At 36.6% G+C, this 10,547-nt stretch overlaps 1 pseudogene; it reads right to left on the bottom strand.

Annotated features, from left to right (window-relative positions):
- Positions 1-316: 316 nt before the first annotated feature.
- LOC135211726 (mediator of RNA polymerase II transcription subunit 15-like) lies at positions 317-6,555 on the bottom strand (annotated as a pseudogene).
- Between the last annotated feature and the right edge of the window lie 3,992 nt (positions 6,556-10,547).

Genomic DNA, 10,547 nt, shown 5'->3' with positions numbered 1-10,547 from the left:
ATATATATATATATATATATATATATATATATATATATATATATATGTACACACACAAACTCACCCCACTAGAGGAAGTGAGATCGATTCCTGGGTGGGCCGAATGCTGAGAATATTTTCTGTAAAATTCCATTGTGCTGTTGTTGACCTTATTACTGAACCATGTACACAGTAGTTAGTCTATTGTGATGTTTGGCAATCTTGCTGGGATGAACTAGGGGTTATCTGATGAAAGGGTCTACCCTGGTGGAAATGATATTTTGTATCATTCAAATACAAACTCTTCAGAGCTTCAGGTTAAAGAAAAGAATTTTTTCACAATAGCATATTTATCTATACTAAGCACATAAGAAAGCGTGTCGTATTACTAAATTACAATCCAATCCAAAATTGAAATAAAAGGTGTTGCCATCTCAGAGGGAGCCCCAGTGCCAGCACTAAGTTAAAGAACTCGAATCGTCTGCCATTAGTCTCAGTATCCTGGAGTTTCGTAGAGCTGTTGGGGGGCGTCCAACAATGTGATTGGTTGATTCGAAGCAGCAGTGTAATCATAACCGATTTTTTGGTTGACATTGTTCACGTTATTGAAGTTCTGAGACTGAAGTGCATTAGACTGGATGGTGTTGGGTCTTGGGTTGTTATTGCGTCCCTGGACGGGACGGTTGAAGTTTTGGAAAGCCTGTTGGTTGTTTTGGACAGGACGGTTGAAGTTCTGGGCAGGCTGTTGAACATTCTGGACTGCTCGGTTGAAGTTCTGGACACCCTGTTGGGTGCTTTGAATAGGACGGTTGAAGTTCTGGAAAGATTGTTGGTTGCTTTGGACAGGACGGTTGAAGCTCTGGGTAGGCAGTTGGACATTCTGGACTGGGCGGTTGAAGTTCTGGGCACCTTGCTGGGTGCTTTGAACAGGCTGTTGTGCGTTCTGGAAGTTTATTGGTCTGTTGTCGACAGGTCTGTTTAGAGTAGGACGGGGTCTGTTTTGCCCAGGACTTGGATTCAATGGTGGACGGATGGGTGGAGGGACTGGGATTCGCTGAGGAGGGTTGACGGGATTTACTCTAAGAAACAGAAGTAAAAAGGAAAAAAAAAACATTTATTGAAATTATCGCTTTTCTTGCAACAGGTGAAGTGCTTGGCAAAGGCACTCAATAAGATGACAAACGTGCACGATGTGCTGTACTGTCTTTTTATGGAAAACAGATAAAATAGTTATTTATGATCAAATGAGACGCGCAAAGAAATTTGCAAGAACTTTCCACTAGACAAAGAATGTTGCTTCTGTTAATAGGTAAAAAAAAAGCAATGAAAAATAAAGACTTCAGCAACCTAAAGATAAGTTAAAAGATAGGAATCTATTATAATTTATATCTTCATACATTTTCCTAATATTACCTGCTTACGTAAGACAAAAAAAAAATAAATAAATAAACAAACCGACTAACCTTCCAGGACGGACGGGGTAAGCTCTGTAGCCGTTTTCGTCAGCTATGTATTCCATGGCTACTGGAGTCCCATCAGGAGCAATGTACCTGAAAGAGATGAGAAAAGTATGACCACCAGGTTTCCCTTAACACATCAGGAATAGTTTGTAAATGCCAGATTACAAGATCATAACATATTTAAATCTGAGTATTTTCCTCACTTCAATTAACTAATCCACCAATAGACTACAGAAGCTTAAGCCCCTACAGAAGGACAATAGAAATTGATCACGCACTCTATATATGTGTGTGTGTACATATATACATATATATATACTATTTACATTTATGAATATAATATATTTGTGTGTATATTATGTATACAGCAAGCATCTCAAAAGATATCAGCAATATCGTTTTTTTTACTTACGAGTATGATCCAGTAACTTCTAGTCTGGGGGCTGGTCAGTCTCGCTCCTTCCTCTCTCTGGATGCCGTTCTCAGTAGCAAAACTGATTCAAAAAATATCGTCGACGAAATCAAGCAGAAAATTAAATCAAACGAGTTAAAAGATTAAATAAATCGAAAGACATCTCTGAGGCCGAATATGTTAGTCTTGTGAAATGGAACTAAAACGATAAAACATGTATGAAACACAAACGCAAACTCAAAAAAACAGAAACATTACACTCAAACTTTATGAAAATTTTGGAGTGCAATATTTAGACGCTGAAATTGACATGAAATTCGGTGCTAGCTTAAATAATTGCAAGTAATTTTAAAGAGTGCTGCAATGTATTCTATACAAATTAAGTGTTTTATATATATATATATTTCACGTTCTGGATTATACATGTATGTGCACAAACTTTACAGATCTACAGTTTATCTTTACCTATGTTGTACTATACTGTGCTTTTGACAATGAAGAGCAAAATTGAAAGGGGGAAAAAATATGTTGAAAAAAAGATATATACATATATTTGTTTCTCACCCGAAGTAGTAAGTTCCGTCCTGGAAAGGCCCATCTCTGTTATCCTCAAGAGTTGCAATATTTGGTTGGCCGAGAGATTGTGGGCGACCCTGTGGTTGCGAGACTGGTCGGTTCTGGGGCAGTCGCTGCTGGTTAGGGAACCTCTGGTTACTCCCTTGGAACGCCTGTTGCTGGTTTGGGATTCTCTGGTCATTTCCCTGGAACGACTGTTGTTGGCTTTGGAGTCCCTGATTATTACCATGGAATGACTGTTGCTGGTTTTGGAGTCCCTGGTTGTTCCCCTGGAATAGTGGCTGTTGGTTTTGTAGTCCCAGGTTGTTTCCCTGGAATGACTGTTGTTGACTTTGGAACCCCTGATTATTTCCTTGGAACGGTTGCTGATTCTGGAATCCCTGGTTATTTTGCTGTGAGAATGATTGCTGACGATTGCTCTGCTGCAGCTGGTTTACGGGCCGCGGCCGCCGAGTCTGCAGCGAATTGAAAGATTGCTGAGGTTGCTGGAACCCGAGTTGCTGCTGTCCTCTCCCAATGGAAGCTTGAGAAAGACTGCGAGTTTCGGAAAATTCGGATTGCTCAGACAGAGATTCTTGGAACCGAGACTGTTGCTGTTGCTGCTGCTGCCTGTTGACGAATTGCTGCTGCTGCTGAGGTTTCAACAGGCCTTGCTGAGCGCTGACGCTCGCCGCCAGTAACACAAATAATATCTAGAAGTGGGAAAAAGTTCTACAGGTTTGTAGACGATCACCGTGCTAGGGGCGGATTGTTGTATAGTTGATTACCTAATTCTAATATATGATTACAAAATAAAATAAGTAACGGGAAGAATAAAAAGGGGATAATGATTAACCTTTTGAGGTCACGGCGGTTAGGAAAACAATTGCTTTCCCCCTTCTCTTTCTCTTTCTATCTCTCTCAAACACAAAAGCTTTTCCTTTCAACTCCATATCACACATTTTTACTCAGCCTTTGGGTACATGTGCGTGAATATGACAGGAGCATCTGAGGTTTGCAAGTCAAGGGAGTCACAGCCTCATTTGCATGTTTCGTCATCTTACTGGAAAACCGTAGATATTTTCATAATGTATGTGAATTCCATCACTATTATAACATTCATACACACACACACGTGTGCAAAGATTTATTATCCTATTATATATATATATATATATATATATATCTATATATATATATCATGCATATGTTATCTTTTCAATAATAACAATATTTCATGAATAATAATAACGATAATTATGATTACTATTATTATTATTGTCAATAATGATAAACAATAACCGCTTTGATACTTCGGTTAGTACATTCCTATTACAAACCGGAAAAGTAAGAAACAAATAAAGTACGCACGTATATGTATGTAGTATATATAGTATATATTTATACACACATATGTATAGTATATGAATTATATCACATTATATATATCGTATGAATATTAAGCATACACATTAACATATATAATATATATATATATATATATATATATATATATATATATGTGTGTGTGTGTGTGTGTGTGTGTACATGATATTTGTATGTATACGTATATATATTATTATAATATTATATAATATTATAGTATATATAGTGTATATATATATATAAATTATATATATAGATATATAAATATATATTAGTTATATATATATATATATATATTCTTTGTTATTTATTTCTTACTTTCTCCGTCCTTTATTCAGAATGTTCTAACCGAAGTGTCAAAGCGTTTATCGTTCATTATTATTATTATTGTTATTGTTATTATTATCATTATTATTATTATTATTATTATTATTATTATTATTATTGTTATTTTTTATTATTATTATTATTCATGAAATATTGTTATTATTAAAAAGATCCATAATATTGTAAATATGTGTTTAAAAAACATATACAGCAAGAGTTTTTGTGAAACAGGTAGATTTTTCAATCTAAACATTGAGGATTTTGCACGATTTTGGTGACTCAAGAGATAGTGGGATGTTTATAAATATTTCCATTTTTAGATACTGGACAGCTATAAACGTTGAAAAAAAATTTAATTTCTTAAAATAAAGACAAGGTTTCATGATAAAATTGTATGCTTTTAGTATTGCCAATATGCTCTCATTAAAAACTAATTTTACGTGGTTGATAATCTGAATGTTTTAACGTCACTTAAAAAGACAAGTTAATCTTAAGACAATTACTAATAATAAAAAAATAGCGTTCAGTACATCGTATAATCAAGGCTACCGAAAAGAGATCTATCTTTGGCGGTCTCGTTATAATGCAGTATGAGCCGCGGCCCATCAAACTTTAACGACGACCCGGTTGTGGCCAGGCCTGTATTGTTGCCAGACACACGATTATGACAAACATTAACCTTAAATGAAATAAAAACTACAGAGGCTATAGGCCTGCAATTTGGTACGTTTGATGAATGAAGGGTGGAAGATCAACATACCAATTTACAGTCCTCTAGTGACAGTAGATTTTAAGGTCTGGGGATGGACAAAAAAGTGTGGCCAGACAGACAAAGTCGGCACTATAGTTTTCTTATCAGAAAACTGAAAATGGTGAATGGTTGAGTTAAGGAACTTCATTTACATTGCAACTTGAAGTATAAGTAAAAAATAACAGAAAACAAAATTTGAAAAAGGAATACGATTAATGTTAAGAAATTGCATAAATGAAGATGGATAGTGCAATGATTACATATATATTGTCGTTTAGAAGCCAAAAAGCGAAGATTATGGTGAAATTCGTTCGAAGGTGAATCTTTCATTTCTTATAAGTTTATCGAGTATGGACGAATTCCTTTTGTCTGATGATTTATTTGAAAGCTACGAATGACATGTTTTTTTTTTCTTCTTCCTCGAAACTTCTCTGTAAGCTATTTTCGAAACCTTCCCTGTAAGTTGTTTTCGAAACTTATCTTGGCAGTTATTTTCGAAAACTTCTATAAGATATTTCCGAAACTTTTCTAAATTACATCCTATTTTGGCGCTATGTATAGATGAATAATAATAATAATAATAATAATAATAATAATAATAGATCTCCTCTAATCAGTTCACAGCGGGTTCAAGATGAAATGTTCTACACGCCAGGTCTTAATGAAATTCGTGATCCCTGTGGAATAGGATTTCGTTCAAAAAGATTGAAACTAGCTAAAAGAAAAACTAATACACCGGAAGAAGTATAATCAGAACAACTCATTTCATCCTGTGTCCCCTCTAACCTTTATCTAGCGTCAGAGAACAAGAGGTTTAGTAGACAGAAAGTACTGTACGCAAATTAGGACATAATCACTTCCGCTTCTGCAGGTACCCTACTCAGAAGAATTTCAGTTAAGCAGCTGGTGGAGCCATAACTACTCGTTTTACAAAGTGTTTACTTGTCAATCTATCTATTTCACTATCTATCCACCCATCTATGCATATCCCTTACATACACATACACACACAAACGTATATATATATATATATATATATATATATATATATATATATATATATATATATATATATATATATATATACCTGACCTTTCTGCAGTTTTTCATTTACCCGTGAAAAATGCACCATCGTTGTTTTCCTGCATAATCCACTAAAAGAAACTGGAATAATGATAAAATTTTTGTTGCCAGTACTGCCCTGCAAGCATTCCATTCATTTTACTTTACTTCCGAAAAGATCAAAAAGGAACTACAAGTAATTCCTTTTAAAACTGAAAAGGTTTGAAAGCCATAAAGAATCTTTGCAATTTTCCTCCTTAAACACCTCTAAATCTGTATTCATACTTACCAGTTTAGTCATGGCGTTTACTTGACAGAGTCGAGGGGCACTTTCACAAAAAAATTCTTGCTGCTACTAAATCCTCTTCGTTTATTCCCGCTTTGAAGTCTTACCACCTTAATTTTCGACTATCCAAAGGCCCTTCCCTACTGGAAGGGCGCCTGGCGTCTCTGAAAAAGGACGCGTTTGGAAATTTCTTGCAGCGCTCTTCTTTCAGTGCAGATTTTTATTCTCGTATAGATCTATAACAGAGTTTGGACGTCCTATCGATGACTCCTCCAGGGGAGAAGTTAGTCCAGCAAGTTTTCTGCAGGAGTGCCCCTGTACTTCGAGACAGAGGATGGTCGGTTGCTGAGTGCGCTGCTACATGCAGAAACTGGGCCTAATATACCCAACCCGCCCCTCTGAACCAGAGGCACTTCGCTCCCCCTCCCGCTCCTCCTCCAAACGGCTTTCTCAAGGTCGCTCACGCATTCGAGATCTTCCTTATCTTACGAGATCAACAACAGCGCTCTCGCTCTCGGCGGCTGTCGTGTTTCATTTCTCTATTATGGCCGTTCTCCGGTGTAAACCGGCCATAAATTCTTGGCTTCCCGAATCTCACGTCATAAACAATCATTAAGTACTCCTTGCGGAATAAGAGAACGACCAGGCACTTTTTTGAGGTGAGGCCGACCCTCCTCTCGCTGCAGAATTTTAAAGGCTGCTGATCATTCCCATTTCTCTCTCTCTCTCTCTCTCTCTCTCTCTCTCTCTCTCTCTCTCTCTCTCTCTCCTGTTTCAGGAATGGGTAACCACTGTAATCCTCGATTTTCATCAGTAAAATTCGTTAAGATATAAACGGCAATATTCGCTTTAGACGAATCTTTACCAGCAGAACTTTAGCCAGATATTAAAATTATTTTCATTGACAAACTTCCACTAAATCCTAAACAAAACAAAAAGTTGGTGAATTACTATATGTGAAATCTTGAAAAATTAATCATCAAGAAAATTAAAAAGACCAAAAATAACGACAAAGAATAAACCGCCCATCTTGAGATACACTCTAAAAAATCGAATGCTATAACAAAACCATCATAAATTAGACAAGCAGCGAAAGCAATGAAAAGCATATTATGATAATAATTCCGATGTTGTACTCTGATGCATAATTCCGCATGATCTAAAGCAATTTAGACAAAAAAAATTGCTTAATGCGTAAAACTAATAATAGAACAAAACTTTCATGAAGGTGAACACTTGCACTGTATGTGAAGCCCATTGACATTAGAGGATAGTGCGCGGACATTGTTTTGATAAAGAAATATAACGAACATTTATTTTTAGCATGTGAATGCACAATCAGATGCACATATATAATATTCACATTTACATACATACATACATACATATATGTATATGTGTTATATATAATATATATATATATATATATATGTGTGTGTGTGTGTGTGTGTGCGTGTGTGTGTGTGTGTGTGTACACATAGTGTAAATATGTGTATATGAGAGAGAGAAAGATTTCTTTATGGATAAGAACCTTGATAAGATTCGTTACAAAACTCTCAATATTTTAAGGAAAAAAATAAGCGAGTGCAGTAAATTCGATTAAACTCGACTAGCGAAGGATTATATATATATATATATATATATATATATATATATATATATATATATATATATATATATATATATATATATATATATATATGAGCTTTAGTTTCATACGTTTAGTTCCTTGAACCTTGGAGCGATATGATCTAGTGATCCTACGTTGCTCTTCCAATAATGATAAGATCGGATAAATACTTATCAGGAAAATAGCCAAGTTATGAGAAAAAATTTGTAGGAAGCATCATGCTTAAATAAAGTATAAGATTGAAAATTTAAAAATATGAAATTTTAGAGACATATGAATGGGTTATACATGGATGAACATATAAAGTGAGTCCATAATTATTCTAATTATATTCATGTTTCTCATTGGTCATCAATGCACCAGTCATGAGGTCTAAAGAAGGGGTCGGGGGCGCTTTTGTGTTGTATGTATAAGTGGCATTTGTCAACCCTTGAGAAAGTAATCTCTTGTCGTAATGCTAGTAAATGTCTTTAGGAGAAACACACAGAGGAAAGCACTTCTGGAAATGATATTGCAATTTTTTTTTAAGGATAAGAGCAGACTATTTCAGCGTTGATTATTCACGCGTGTGCAATTTGTTCTTCTACTCTGAAAAAAAAAAATTATCATCGTCTTTATATCGCTGTTTCTGTTTTCTTATTTAGAAACATGATGCTTTCACGCAGATTCTAACTTTGATATCCATATCTGAAGCGCCAGTGAGATGATTTACTACATAGGTCACTCTCAATCTGTGTGAAAATCAAGATTCGTAAGGCCTATTACTGAAGAAGCTCTGTCCATTCCACTCCTCTCCTGGAAATCCCATTGCTACATCTTAGGCCTTGACGGGACCACAACACACAAGCATGCCTGTCTTTGTAGCAGGGAACTAAATATTGTTCCAAAGTTTATTGTCAAAATTAGCGAGTCCATTTGACATAAACCGTGACATCATAGTTTGTCACTATCTTTCGGCTTATATGGCCTTTCATGCTATGACGCCTATTTGATACACCATGAAGTGGATTAATCAATGATGGAAAAAAGGGGGGCGGGGGTAGGGGGGGAGAGGAGCAATTGCTTCCTCTTCGCAAATGCAATCCTACGCTAAGAGCCAAGTTTTATAGAGGAAGCCTCGAACCTATCAATCTTTCTGAAAAATCAGGCATTTATCTCACCACTACCGGAGGGCGAAACTAAACCCCAGAATACGCAATGCAAAACTCTCAGGTGAGTTTCCTCTACGCAGTGATCGACAGGTGATTCCTCCGGAAAGGATTCTTGTCTTGGGGTATGTCATTTACGTGATCACGACGACCCTTGTCAACAAGGTCATCAATTGTATATGGTAATGTAACGGGGGAACGCAATTAGTCTATGGCAACAGTGATGACCGCCCGACCTTTAGGGATCCGACGATATCTCCACAAAGGCATTGCGTCAATATGGATATGGAAATTTCTCAGCGTAATTGGAGGAGGAGAACAGACGAAACCGGATCCTGCTGAAAAGACTAGTTCTGGTGCATTTCAGGAGACGATAAGGACCGCATACAAATATAATGACTCCACATTACCTATTGTTTCCGTCAAGTGAATCGTCTTATCGTTTGCGTCCATAGTTAATCATGTGAGCCGAGAGACCTGACGATGGGATTTCAAATGTAAACAAGGGGAACGACCAGATGAAGAAACTCGGATATGATGAAAGACAAAATGAAGTTACTCAGCTCAAAGCCCTACGTGGCTCATTATTGCCCATTAGGAGAAATGCGATACTAATGCAGTGTCACTAAGTATTCCAAGAAACCTAAAAATGGTTGTGTTCCACTTTTTTTTTTTTTTTTCCTCGTATAAGCTGCATTTGTGTCCCATTACAATTACGGTATTTTCCTAATTCCTCCTCGCTTTTTCGTTTCTTACTTTTGAAAATTATTTCTTTCTGGAGAGACCGTAGGCTGTGCCTATAAAGTCTCACTGTAGCCTGTCTCGGGATGGATCTGTGCTTGCTGAAATCATTTCTTAACAATTGACCTTCTATGGAAAAACAAATCCACCGTTACAAATATATTTAAAAATAAATCTATGCTGAGAGCTTTCAGGATTCTGTTTGATTTCCGAAAGCTGTCTTTAGATCTACGGTATTTTTTTTAAATAGTTGTACACAACTATAACTGGATTAGTTACTCCAACTTTCATATGTGTTTCACACTGAGTTAACAGCGGTCTGAACACATTGTTATCTGTCCCACTTATGCCGCAATATTTGGTCGAAATCGTTGCGTGAGAGCGAAAGTAATAGAAAGTACCTCTGCATATCCAGTAGATGTCATAAAAAGACTAATGCGACAAATGGAGGCCATAAAAACTAGACTTTTGAAATTTGGTTGTGATGATTTCAAGGAGGAAACCACTGCGCAGGCGCAACTTCTCGCTTTTTAATTACTTCGCAGCAGGTTTTTACGTTGATTGAAAATACACACTCTCTCTCTCTCATGTGGAAAACACCCATTCACATGCTTCTGTCTGACAAAATTATTGTTCAAAATCCTGTACTGGCGTGGTCGGTGTGATGTTGGCGTGCCACCTCGGTGGCCGCGAACACGATTCTCGGACATTCCACTGAGGGGTCAGAGATGTGTATTTCTGGTGATAGAAGTTCACTCTAGACGTGGTTCGGAAGTCACCTGAAGCCGTTGGTCCCGTTACCGAATAACC

This window comes from Macrobrachium nipponense, chromosome 4 (genome assembly GCF_015104395.2).
Source record: "Macrobrachium nipponense isolate FS-2020 chromosome 4, ASM1510439v2, whole genome shotgun sequence".
NCBI classification, from domain to species: domain Eukaryota; kingdom Metazoa; phylum Arthropoda; class Malacostraca; order Decapoda; family Palaemonidae; genus Macrobrachium; species Macrobrachium nipponense.
This window is presented reverse-complemented; position numbering and strand designations above follow the sequence as displayed.